This window comes from Microtus pennsylvanicus, chromosome 19 (assembly GCF_037038515.1).
Source record: "Microtus pennsylvanicus isolate mMicPen1 chromosome 19, mMicPen1.hap1, whole genome shotgun sequence".
Classification (NCBI taxonomy): domain Eukaryota; kingdom Metazoa; phylum Chordata; class Mammalia; order Rodentia; family Cricetidae; genus Microtus; species Microtus pennsylvanicus.
The window spans coordinates 27,705,750-27,718,734 of NC_134597.1; positions in this window are offsets into that span (position 1 = coordinate 27,705,750).

The window sequence follows — 12,985 nt, forward strand, 5'->3', positions numbered from 1 at the left end:
TAAGGAGGTGTCATCTGGCTGGTGGAAGAACTCACATTTGAATATGTCCTGTTTGCCAGAGTGCTACCATTTCTACCGTTCCAGGTCAATTGTATCAACCCTTCTTTTAAGGTAACTTTAGCTCATAAATGTACGTAAGAAGCCACATACTTTCCTGCCCTGGGGTCAGACTCAGCGTGATCTGCTTTGGCGCCCACATAATCACCTTTCCTTGACGAGGTCCCACCAAATGGAAGCATCGGTTGTGTGGTGATCCTGCTGCCTGGCAGAGCTATAGGTGGGAACCCAGCCTACGAATGCCCCCAATTCTCCATGCCCCACTCAGATGGGCTGTCTCTGCCCCTGAAGCTATCTATGCCTCTGGTTCCCTCTGTGGTGCTAAACTTAATCTGTGTATCAGATTTTCCATAACATGAAAATCATCAATTCCAAGACTCTATCTCAAGCCAATTAAATAAAAGTGGCTGGAGATGGGGGCTCGGGTATCTCATTTGTTAAGTCTCCAGAACGAATCCCGTCTGCAGCCAGGTTGGGAGTCATTTCTCCAGAGTTTAGAGGGGACTTTCTAGCATGACCTTATCAGAACTTTAAGATATTTTTGCCTTCAGTAATTTATGAGTGGTCCTCTAACCACACAACCTAATTATTTTGTCATAATTGTCGTGACATTTGAAAATATGTTCTCTTCCTGAATAGGCTTCTATTATTTGTAAACGGGTGTAAGTATTTGCCTGCATGTATGTCTGAGCCCCATGCGAATGCAGTACCTGCAGAGACCTCTGGGGCTGGAGTTACAGATGGTTGTGAACCAGTATGTGCGTGCAAGGAACTGAAGTCAGGTTCTCTGGAGGAGCAGCCAGTGTCGCTGTGCACTGAGCCATCTCTCCAGCCCCTGGGGTTACTATTTTTATATACTTTATTTTACTTTTACTGTTTAGTCAACCTTCTGGTCACATCTTCTAAGCTATTAGAGTTTTCTCCTACAGTTTTCATGAACTAGTCTATTACATATTAATTCTGTAGTTCTTATTTGTTATACCCACCCATCCATTTGTTATACTAATCCACTGCTGTTAGGGCGTATTTACTTTAAATGGGCTTTTATGTCTGTTTTCTTATGTGGTATTTGCTTTGGTCTATTCATGAATTCTGGCTTCTGAAAGCAATATTCAGTGTTCAAGAAGGCTTTCTGTGGTAAACTGTATAGAGATGTCGGTGTTGTTCATACAATGGCCATTTGCTTGGAATGTGACTTAATGTGTAATTACTTTAAATGTAACTACTGTAGGAGATTGATGGCTGTCATGTTGAAAAGCCTAACACTGGAAAATTCCTCAAGATTTTACTCTTTGGGTTCCTACAGCTACTTTCAGAATTTTTTAGGGCGGTAGATTATGAGTAAATAAAACTACCTTTAAAAATAGCATACATTTTAAAATCTTTATCAATTTTATGTGCTATTTCCTTAAAGATTTGAAAAACAATCAGTGGGGCAATGTCCCCAGTTAGTTCCTTGGGCAGCTGAGGATAGGGAACCTGAAATGACCCTATCCTATAGCAATACTGACGAATATCTTGCATATCACCATAGAAGCTTCATCTGGTGATGGATGGAGATAGAGACAGAGACCCACACTGGAGCACTGGACTGAGCTCCCAAGGTCCCAATGAGGAGCAGAAGGAGGGAGAACATGAGCAAGGAAGTTAGGACAACGAGGGGTGCACCCACCCACTGAGACAGTGGGGCTGATCTATTGGGAGCTCACCAAGGCCAGCTGGACTGTGACTGAAAAAGCATGGGATAAAACCTGACTCTCTGAACATGGCGAACAATGAGGGCTGATGAGAAGCCAAGGACAATGGCACAGGGTTTTGATCCTACTTAATGTTCTGGCTTTGTGGGAGCCTAGCCAGTTTGGATGTTCACCTTCCTAGATATGGACGGAGCAGGAAGGACCTTGGACTTTCCAGAGGGCAGGGAATCCTTACTGCTCTTTGGACTGGAGAGGGAGGGGGAGAAGGGTGGGAAGAGGGGGAGAAGGGTGGGAGGAGGGGGAGGGAAATGGGAGGCTGGGAGGAGGCGGAAACTTTTTTTTCCTTTTTTTCAATTAAAAAAAAAATCTAGTATGTAAAATGTTTCTATTTCTACTAATTAAGTTTTGTTAATTGTGCTATTTAAATTGCCAGACACATCCTTTATTTTTTTTTATCAATTTGCTCCAGAATGCATAATAGCAGTATTTAGTGCCATGATATAATTATGTTTCTGTCCCTTTCTTATGTATCAAATAGTTTTTATTCTATCAATTTTGATGTTATGTTAATTAGCCCATAGATGCTCAGCGCCATTGTTATGAGCGCACAGATTTCATCTGGTCTTAGTATCAAAGGGCCCCTTTGTTCCCCATTCTAGTGGACGGTTCTGCTTTGAACTTCCCTTTGGTGACAGCACCCCTGCGCTCCCCTTCCCTTGCTCCACTCACCTCGCCTTTTAATCAAAGTCTTTGATTGCAATCTCATTTTGGTCTGGCTGTGTTTCTTTAGCCAAATGCAAGTCTGACTTTGACTTCAATTATGGAACAATGCTGGTTTTTTAAAATTTAATTTTACTATAAATTCAGTTTCTATCATACTGCTGTATATTTTCAGATGGGTTTGAGACTGCTGGGGCCGCATCTTTGTTGTTGGTGCTGTGTTTGCTTCCTTCCATCTCAGTGACGGGTCTGTCTTTTGTTGCCCACGTTGCTCCTATCATTGTGTAAATTAAAACCTCTTTATTTCTTCTTCACAGTCCTAAAATTAGCCGGTTCATTGAGCGTTATAGGCTCTGTATGGCATGGCGGCGTGTGCCTATAATCTTTTCGATTGGGAAGCCGAGAAAGGATGATTATGGAGTTGAGGGTAACCTAGGCTACGTGACAACTTCGAGGCCAGTTTACATCACACAAAAAGATCTTGTCTCAAAATAAAAGAAACAAACAAAACCCAAGAGCTGGGGATGTAGTTAAGTAGTAGCATGCTTGTTTATCACATACAAGGCATTGGGTTTGATTCATGATAGGAAAAAAAAAGTCTTATAGATTTACTATTTTCCCCCAAATAAGCCTTTAAGACCCGTTTTTATATTAATATTTCATTAAACCTGAAAATTTTGAGGACAAAAACCAAATCCACGATAATCCAATTGAAGCAAGCTTTATTTGGGTGTGCACCTGGGCCTGGCCAGTCCGGCTGCCTCTCCCTAAGTCAGGATTTCAGGAAGCAGCCCCTGCCGGCCCCTTGAAATCCTTTCTAAAGGTGAGGTAAGATGCACATAGGGGCAAGAGTGGGCTGTTATACATTGTTAGAAGAACACAATGGAAGGGGAGGAACAAGAATAAGGATGTGCACAGTGTGAATGGGGCCGCACGTTCAGTGTAGGTGAAACAAGCTTTACCATTTACATCAGCTCTAAGAAACAGGAATTTATTCTTAATTACCAACAACACTTTAACTTGCAAGTTTGACACAGCACAAAGAGGAACTTAGCCTGCCCAGGGTAAACAGAAACTTATTCTTAACTGTATTGGCTATGAACAGAAACCTTAACTTGTTCCTGTTTTGGTTACACAATTTGTATTGCTTTATATTTAATATTTTTACTGTTTTAGCCCTCTCTGAACTTTTCAGTAGTTTCAGTGGGTTTTTAAATTTTTTTTTATTTGTTCATTGGTATTTTACAGGGATGTATGTCTGTGTGACAGCGTCAGAAGAAGCCTGGAACTGGAGTTACAAACAGGCATGAGCCTCTATTGTGGGTGCTGGGATTTGAACCTGGGTGTTCCCTTAACCTCACATTCTCTCCAGCATAAGTTGTCATCAGTATTTTTGATCTTGGCCTTTCTTACAGGTGTAAGATGGAATCTCAGAGTGGTTTTGATTTGCATTTCTCTGATGGCTAAGGATGTTGAGCATTTTCTTAAGTGTCTTTCAGCCATTTTAGATTCCTCTGTTGAGAGTTCTCTGTTTAGGTCTGTACCCCATTTTTTAAAATTGGGTCATTTGTTCTTTTGATGACCAATTTCTTGAGTTCTTTGTATATTTTGGAGATCAGCTTTCTATCCAATGTGGGGTTGGAGATTTTTTTCCCATTCTGTAAGCTGCCGTTTTGTTTTGTTGACCGTGTCCTTTGCTTTACAGAAGCTCCCAGTTTCAGGAGGTCCCTTTTATTAATTGTTTCTCTCAGTGTCTGTGCTGCTGGGGCTCTATTTAGGAAGTGGTTGCCTGTGCTAATGTGTTCAAGCGTACTTCCCACTTTCTCTTCTCTTCAGTGTGGTTGGTTTTATGTTGAGGTCTTTGATCCATTTGGACTTGAGTTTTGTGCATGACGATAGATATGAATCTGTGTTCATTTTTCTGTATGTTGATATCCAGTTATGCTAGCACCACTTGTTGAATATGCTTTCTTTTTTCCATTTTCCATTTTTTTGCTTCTTTGTCAAAAATCAGGTGTTTGGAGGTGTGTGGATAGATATGTAGGTCTTTGATTCAGTTCCATTCATCCTCCTGTTTGTTTTTATGCTAGTACCAGGCTGTTTTCAGTACTGTAGCTCTGTAGTAGAGCTTGAAGTCAGGGATGGTAGTACCTCTAGAACGTCCTTTTGTTGTACAGAATTGTTTTAGCTATCCTGGGTTTTTTGCTTTTTCATATGAATTTGAGTATTGTTCTTTCGAGGTCTGTGAAGAATTTTGCTATGATTTTGATGGGTATTGCACTGAATCTGTAGATTGCTTTTGGTAAGATTGCCACTTTTACTATGTTAATTCTACCTACCCAAGAGCATGGGAGATCTTTCCATTTTCTGGTGTCTTCTTCAATTTCTGTCTTCAAAGATTAAAGTTCTGGTCATACAGGTCTTCCACTTGTTTAGTTAGACTTACTCCAAGATATTCTATGTTATTTGTGGCTATTATGAAGGGTGATGTTTCTCTGATTTCTTTCTCAGCCTGTTTATCATCTGTGTACAGGAGGGCTACTGATTTTTGTGAGTTAATCTTGTATCCTGCTACATTACTGGAGCTGTTTATGAGTTGTAGAAGTTCCTTGGTAGAATTTTTGGGATCACTTATGTATACTATCTTATCATCAGCAAATAGTGAAAGCTTGACTTCTTTTGTATCTCCTTGATATCCTTTTGTTGTCTTACTGTTCTAGCTAGAACCTCAAGTACTATATTGAACAGATATGGAGAGAGTGGACAACCTTGTCTTGTTACTGATTTCAGTGGGATAGCTTTGAATTTCTCTTTATTTAGTTTTATGTTGGCTGTTGACTTGCTGTATATTGCCTTTATTATGTTTAGGTATGTTCCTTGTATCCCTACTCTCTCCAAGACCTTTATCATGAAAGGATTTTGTATTTTGTCAAAGGCTTTTTCAGCATCTAATAAGATGATCATGTGGTTTTTATTTTTCAGTTTGTTTATATGGTGGATTACATTGAAAGATTTTCATATGTTGAACCATCTCTGCATCCCTGGAATGAAACTATCTTGATCGTGGTGGATGATTTTTCTGATGATTTTTCTTGGATTCAGTTTGCTAGTATTTTATTGAATATTTTTGCATCAATGTTCATGAATGAGATTGGTCTGTAATTCTCTTTCTTAGTAATGTCTTTGTGTGGTTTGGGTACCAGGGTAATTGTAGCTTCATAAAAAGAGTTTAGCAATGTTCCTTTTGTGTTTCTATTGTGTGGAACAATTTGAGGAGTATTGGTATTAGTTCGTCTTTGAAAATCTTGTAGAATTTTGCACTGAAACCATCTGGTCCTGGGCTTTTTGTAGTTAGGAGACTTTTGATGACTGTTTCTATTTCTTTAGCAGTTATAGGTCTATTTAATTTACTTATCTTGTCTTGATTTAATTTTGGTAAGTGATATTTATCCAGAAAATTGTCTGTTTCCTTTAAGTTTTCCAATTTTGTGGAGTACAGGTTTTCAAAATATGACCTAATGAGTCTTTGGATTTCTTCCACATCTGCTGTTATGTTCCTCTTTTCATTTCTCATTTTGCTAATTTGGATATTTTCTCTTGGCCTTTTGGTTAGTTTGGATAAAAGTTTCTCTATTTTGTTGATATTTTTTTCGAAGAGCCAACTCTTGAATTGTTTCTTTCATCTGTTTGATTGCTTTCTCTTGATTTTCTTTAAGGGATTTGTCTATTTCTTCCAATTTTTTTGTTTATCTTTTCCTCCATTTCTTTGCGGGAACTTTTCAATTTCCTCTTCAAGGGTCTCAAACATTCTCCTAAAGTAATTTTTTAGGCCATTTTCTTCTGCTTCATCTATATTTGGGTGTTCAAGTCTTGCTGTTGTAAAACCACTAAGTTTTGTCGGTGTCGTGTTGCTTTGTGGTGTCAAGTCTACTTTCCCTGTCTACTCACCATTTCCTCTGATTGGTGTTGCTGGGGCTGTGTCTCTGGTGATCAGTCTTCCAGGTGCCAGCAGATCCAAGGCTCATATGATTGTTCCCATGGTGCAGTCAGGGTCATGATTCCGGTCATTTGGAGGTTGTTCGGTGTTCCTAGATGTCATTCTGCAATTCCAGAGGTCATTTGGGACTGCTCCTGCGTAGGTCACTGCCTTAGGCCTGCTCCGGCAGAGATCTCTGGCTCAGGCCTGCTCCCTCATTGGTCACTCCCTTGACCTGCTCCTGTGGAGGTCACTGCCTTGGGCCTGCTCCAGTGGAGGTCACTGACTCACGCCTATTCCCATAGATGTCTCTGACTTGAGCCTGCTCCTGTGGAGGTCCCTGGCTTGGGCCAGGTCCTGCAGAGGTCACTGGCTCAGGCCTGCTCCTGTGGAGGTCACTGGAGGTCACTGGCTCAGGCCTGTTCCCTCGGATGTCCCTGGCTTGGGCCCCATCCTGCAGAGGTCTCTGGCCCAGGGCTGCTCCCTCAGCGGTCACGCCCTTGTCATGCCTGGATTTTTACATGGTGCTGGGAATCCTGACACAGGGCCTCATTCTTTCTTGGTCATCACTTGACCTTCTGAGCTATCTTCTCAGCCTTCATTGTCTACAGCTAGAGCAGAGAGTGGAGAAAGAGGGGCTTTTCAGAAAGCACTTCTATAGAACCAAAGAACTCCACCTGGACTTCCAGCAGGAGAGAGGAGAAGTGACAGGTTTAAACACATTTTTTCTATCATCAGGATATGTTTTCTTCCTGCTATACCTAGAATACTGTGTTGAGTGGAAAATCAGTAACTCAGGGATAGGGCAGGGTTCGCATGCTGCCATGTGACTCTAGATGTCTACACTCCAATTTCTAGAAAGGACTGAGTTTTCAAGTGTGTGTGTGTGTGTGTGAATGTACATCCTTATCTGGCATCTTCCAGAAGGGTCTAATGACACTTAAAGAGGCAAATTCAGTTTGCTCAAAGAAGCTACTAGCAAGGAAGGAAGTAAAGTGACCATAAGCTAGAAACAGAAAGTGAGTGTAGAAGCAACCATGCTTCTATAAGGATGATTGAGAATGACTTGAAGCATTCCCCCTCCCAGCTTTCCCAAAGCAGACATTGAATGAATATGGGTACCACAGTTTTGGTAGCTTAGGCAGCCCATAGTTTCTGAACAGGAAAGCCATTTATCACGTCCTCCAGTGTAGACTGTATAATAAAAACATCGTGCATCTCCTCTCACCTCCACCAATGCCATTATTAGAGAGGCTGTGTCTGAGCTTGCAGTGATACAATGATTTGTATCACTGTGTGCAGCTGCTGTCAGAATTCCTGAGTTCAAATCCCACACCAGCCAGATTTGATTTATACAGTCTCCTTGGCTCTTTGCTTCTTCAGTTGTTAGGCTGAGTCATGGAGATTGATGGCTATTTCCTTCACTAGAACCAGGGGTTGGGGAAAGATTGGGGGGAAATGTAATGAATCAGATTAAACAATAGCAGGTAGGCCTCCGGCTTCAAGCCCCAACCCTCTGTGACTGGGTCTTGAAATAGAATTAATAACCAAGTGGTATAAAGTGGAAAGGAAAGAAGCATTTCCCTGCTGATTCTCAGAGACACATTTGTCACATTTTAATATCCGTAAAATCGGGGCACATTTTAAAATTGACGGCTTGCCATGGTTGAACTGACAGCATTGTTTCTCTTTCTTGGTAGACTACGAAATGATGGTGTATATTATAAGATCCTAGATTTGATGGAGTATGGTGGGGATAAGTATCCTAAGGAGCCAGCTGTTCATCAGAGGCAGCTGAGCTATGTTAGGGCAGGCAAGTGGATCCCTCTAACGTCCTGGCAATGCATGAGGGCTAGAGCTGCGCGCCAAAGGTCCAGGGATGGCCAAGAGAAGGTTGTCAGCAGGAGCAAGAAGCCTTCCTATGGCTAGCTCTCTCATTAGCCTTCTTTCTCAGGTCCCAGTAATGATGGAGAGTCAGGAAGTTGCCGGTAGCAGGAGAGACTCCATTCCTCTACCAGGAGCAGAGTCAAAGGCCCTGAGAACCTGCCGGGACCCCATTTGTAGCCACTTCTTATAAATACACGTTTCTTTCCACCAACCATGTAGGCCTGCCTGTTGTGACAGCAAGACTATTACCAAGGCTTCCACTTCACTCTTGAAACATGCAGAGAAGAGTTTATATCCTTCTTCTCATGGCTCATATGGAGTCGTATTTTGTTCACATATGTGAGAAAGTAAATAACTTCCACAAGGATAAATAAGATAGTTGAGAGTTGAAAAACAAGAATTTCAAACAAAGAAATAAAAAGTAAAAATCCTCAATTAAAAAAAATAGTATCGCAAAAGAGAAAATTTCCAAACAACGGATCAGGTGAAAACATTAACTTCCCAAGTTCAAAATCAGTATTTTTAAAGAATTGCATTAAGATATGTAATCACAAATCTTAAAAAATAGCCCTTAAAATTAAATAGTTTATGAATGAATATGAAACATAAAAAATGTTTGAATGAACGAATAGGAACAAGAAAAAGAAGGACTAAGATAAAGCAAGAAAAACCTCGAGGACACAGACATCTACCTAATAAGCATTTGTTACCTGTTTCCCTGTATAGAACATTGTCTCCCTAGTGAAACAGACCAGAATCTGGAAGGAAAATGGGAAGGCTTGAAAACCAGGCCTTAGCTGAGACGGAACAGCAACTCAGAGAAGGCCTCAGGAATCTCACAGCTCAGGCCCACGTAGAGGCCACGGCAGGAACAAAGGTGAGAGGGCACCCAGGAATCACCCTCTTCCCCTGAACCACACCAAGCCGGTCAGACACTTCACAGCTTAACAAAGGCTTCCCGCGACATGATGGATGGGACACGGCCCGTGTACTTGGGAATGCAAACAGCATGTTCCATTTCTGATGCTTTTTCTCAAGTGCTCACAGTGTTGACGCTTCCCTGAAGTGTGTGATTAGTGAAAACAGATCAGTCCTCGGCCATATTGCTGGCACAGGGAGCTGTATGGGAAGATGATGAAATCTCCTCCATACTGTAATCAGCTCAGCATCGGAGAGTCTCCGGAACGCTGCTTTCAAAGCACACGCGGCAGCCTTGTTAAACCGGAACTGTGAAACATGACCACAAGGTGATCCGCTAATTAGAATGCCTCCATCAAATCCAAGTGGCTCCATTAGGGTCACATGCAGCTTGCCCTGGAAGGAGAGAGGTCTGCGGTTTTTATATCTTCTCTTATTTATTAGCATGCAAACAGCTTCGGGTTTTTTATGAACCCAGCCAGTTGTTGGCATGAGAGATTAGTTCAGCCATTTGATGAGGTGAGTTCCACAGCATGTTAAATTAGAATCCCAGCCACTAAACCCCCAAATCTAATTTTCACCCTAGTTTATAAGGTTCTCGTGAAAACTCTATTATCCTAATGCATGTTTCTAATGCCTCAACTCCCAGAAGACACAGTACTTCCGACCGATTGTCAAGCCAAAAATCTTCTCAATGGCCACAGTAGAATATTTAAATTTTATATTTACTGGGTCATTGAACTTAGGTACAGCTATCTAATCTATTTTCTCTGAAATTGCAATAGTTATAAATCATAGCAAAATGCCTGATGTAGCTGTGAGGTTTGCAAAATACAGACTTTACTCGGGCCACTAAGTTACCAAAAGAGTAACTATGGATTGGGGAATGTACTGGATAGAATGATTGACCAGCGTGTACACAGCTCGGATTCCAACCCCAGCACCACATAACCATGGGTGGTGGATCACACCTATAATTTCAGCACTGGAGAACAGAGCCAGGTGGATGAGTTCAAGGTCTTTCATTCTCTGCTATATAGTAAGTTGTAGGCCAATGGGGTACGTGAGACCCTGTCTTTAGTGGGGGGCGGGCTGGAGAGATGGCAGGGGGATGAGAGCATTTGTTCCTCTTGCAGAGTACTCTGGTCCAGCTCTCAGCATCCACACAGTAGCTCCTAACTATCCTTAACTCCAGTTCCAGGGAGTCCAACACCCTTTTCTGACCCCTACAGGGAACCAGGCACACATGTGGTGCACATCCATACATGCAGGTAAAACATTCACATACATAAAATAAATCCAGGTGCTGGGATCACAGATGTGTACTCCACACTTGGTTTTCTGAGAAAGATAAGAAAAAAGAAAAATAAAGAAGGAAAGAAAGAAAGAAAACCAATAAAAAACACCCAAGAATAACAATCCTTGTCTTGTCTAGGAAATTCAAAGATTCTGTACAAAACATGGTTTAGAAACGAGGGGGGAAACAGGAAGGGACACTAACCTCAGGTGAGTGAGGTGGCTTACTTCATTGTACAGTGCCAGAAACTGAGCGTGGAATCAAGTCTGCACACTTGTAATGCTACAGACACTCCTCACCCAGATATTGTAGGGCTCGCTCCCTTTCCAGGCTTTGGTCATGTCTCCCGGTCTCAGATCCTCTCTGATCAATTTCTTTATAACCTGTCTCAAGACCTGCCACCATCCCACCTTATACCCTCCCCGCCTCATTCATCTCCAGACTTATTTCATCACCTACCACTTATTTTCATCGTTGGTCTTGTAAACTAAGCTTCCCCTTGCTAACATGTAAGCCCAGAAGCAGGAGGCGGCCACACTTGGAGTCAGAGAGGCATCACTTGATGTGGCCAAGTTTCAAGCTTTAGAAAAACGCCATCGTTCTCCTGAGACTGCATTTTCAGACTCAGTAGTAAGATTTTGGTGTTCAGCTTTGATGATAGATGAAATTATAGTTACCTCATTACTTTTCCATTTTTGCCCTTATGCTCTTGTGGTCTTTCCAGTGGCGTTCTGGGCCTAGCACCTAGATGAGGTGGCTCACAACCACCTGTAACTCCAGCTCCAGGGGACTCTGACACCCTGCTCTGACCTCCACAGGCATCTATGCATGCATGTGTGAGCCCCCCCACCCACGCGTGCGCACACATGCACACAATTTAAATAAATAAAATCAAAATAATCAGCTCAATTATGAACAGTCTCATGTGTCCAGTTTCTCTATCATATGGTCAGGGGTGATACTTACGGTTGGAAAAAGTTTTCTATCTTAAGGTGTCAGATTATTTTCCAACTCCATATTTGCAAATTGCAAACAGCTTTAACAGATACAATCCTTGTCCATATTTAGTATATTCTGGCTTTTCAATTTCAGCCAGTATGACACACGTGATGTACTGTATCATCTGAATTCTGGACACATCCCCCTGTTCCTGAGACTGAGTGTCCTTTCATGGTTTTTGACCATTGAATTTTTTTTGTTCTGAGAAATATATCTCATGATGTACTGTTCATGTCTTTTATATTCTCTTTTTTCCTTAAAAAGATGAATTATTTCTTTGCTGGCTTTAGAAGTTCTACGTAGATGCTGAGTGTGAAGCTCCATGGTTTAGTACGTGGATATGTTGTCCTTACGTCGCCCTGCCTTCTTCCTCTCTCTTGTTGCTCTTCTCACCAGACTTGGAACAGGAAGAAACCCCATCCTCGTCAGCTCAACCCATCACATCATACAGGAATCCCCAGGAGGCCCGCTCTTCCTCCTAACTGTCCCATTCCTAACCTTCCTTTCTTAGATAACTTGCTTAAAAAAAAAAAATGGTCCTTTGGTATGTGAATTATTCCCCTTCATTTTTAAGTTGGGAAATGAGTAAATGTTTTCTATTTCTCCCTTTAGGAACCATTTGGAGTCAATTCGGTTTCTATATTCCTCAATGACCTTAACTAACTGAACATAAGGCACGGTTTATGGGTGCTGACGGCTGCCACATTGCTTAGCGCACTGTAGGGCCATGCGTGTGTGGGACTCATGTGCATGCATGGCATGATGGGAGGCAGAGCTTGCCTTTCCTTCTTCCTTTTTCCTTATGACAGTCTCAATTCTGCATGAAATTTAACTCTGAATTTACAAAAAATTCTTGTTCTCAGGTTGAGAGTCTCAAGGATAAATTCTGTGAGATCAAGGGAGCCTGCTGGCCAACACATTCCTCGTGCCCAGCACTTTGTATATAGTAGCTTGCCCAGTAAATAATTGACTGATTGATTATGTGATGTATAGAGCCACAAAATGTTGACCCTGTGTATCTAGAAATCTGAAAATCTTCATACTCTGTGGACCAGGACATCCACTTCAAGGGATATTTTCTAAGAAAGAACTCTGATCAATGCAGATGGATTTATAATGAAGATTTTCATGGGATCCTTAAAAGATAGAGAGACATTACATGAATGGATTTACTTAAATAACCATGAAACCCCCACATACTAGACTGTCACACTCATTAAAACGGGTTCTAAAGAACAAAAGAAGTATATACAAAGCCGTTGTAAGTGGATGAAACAGCTGAGAACTATCTATTTAATCAGATCCTCAGATTGGCATATGGTATAAAGGTGTGTGTGGTGGGGGGAGCTAAAAGAACACTGGGTGGTGGTGGCGCACGCCTTTTGTCCCAGCACTTGGGAGGCAGAGGTAGGCATATCTCTGTGAGTTCGAGAC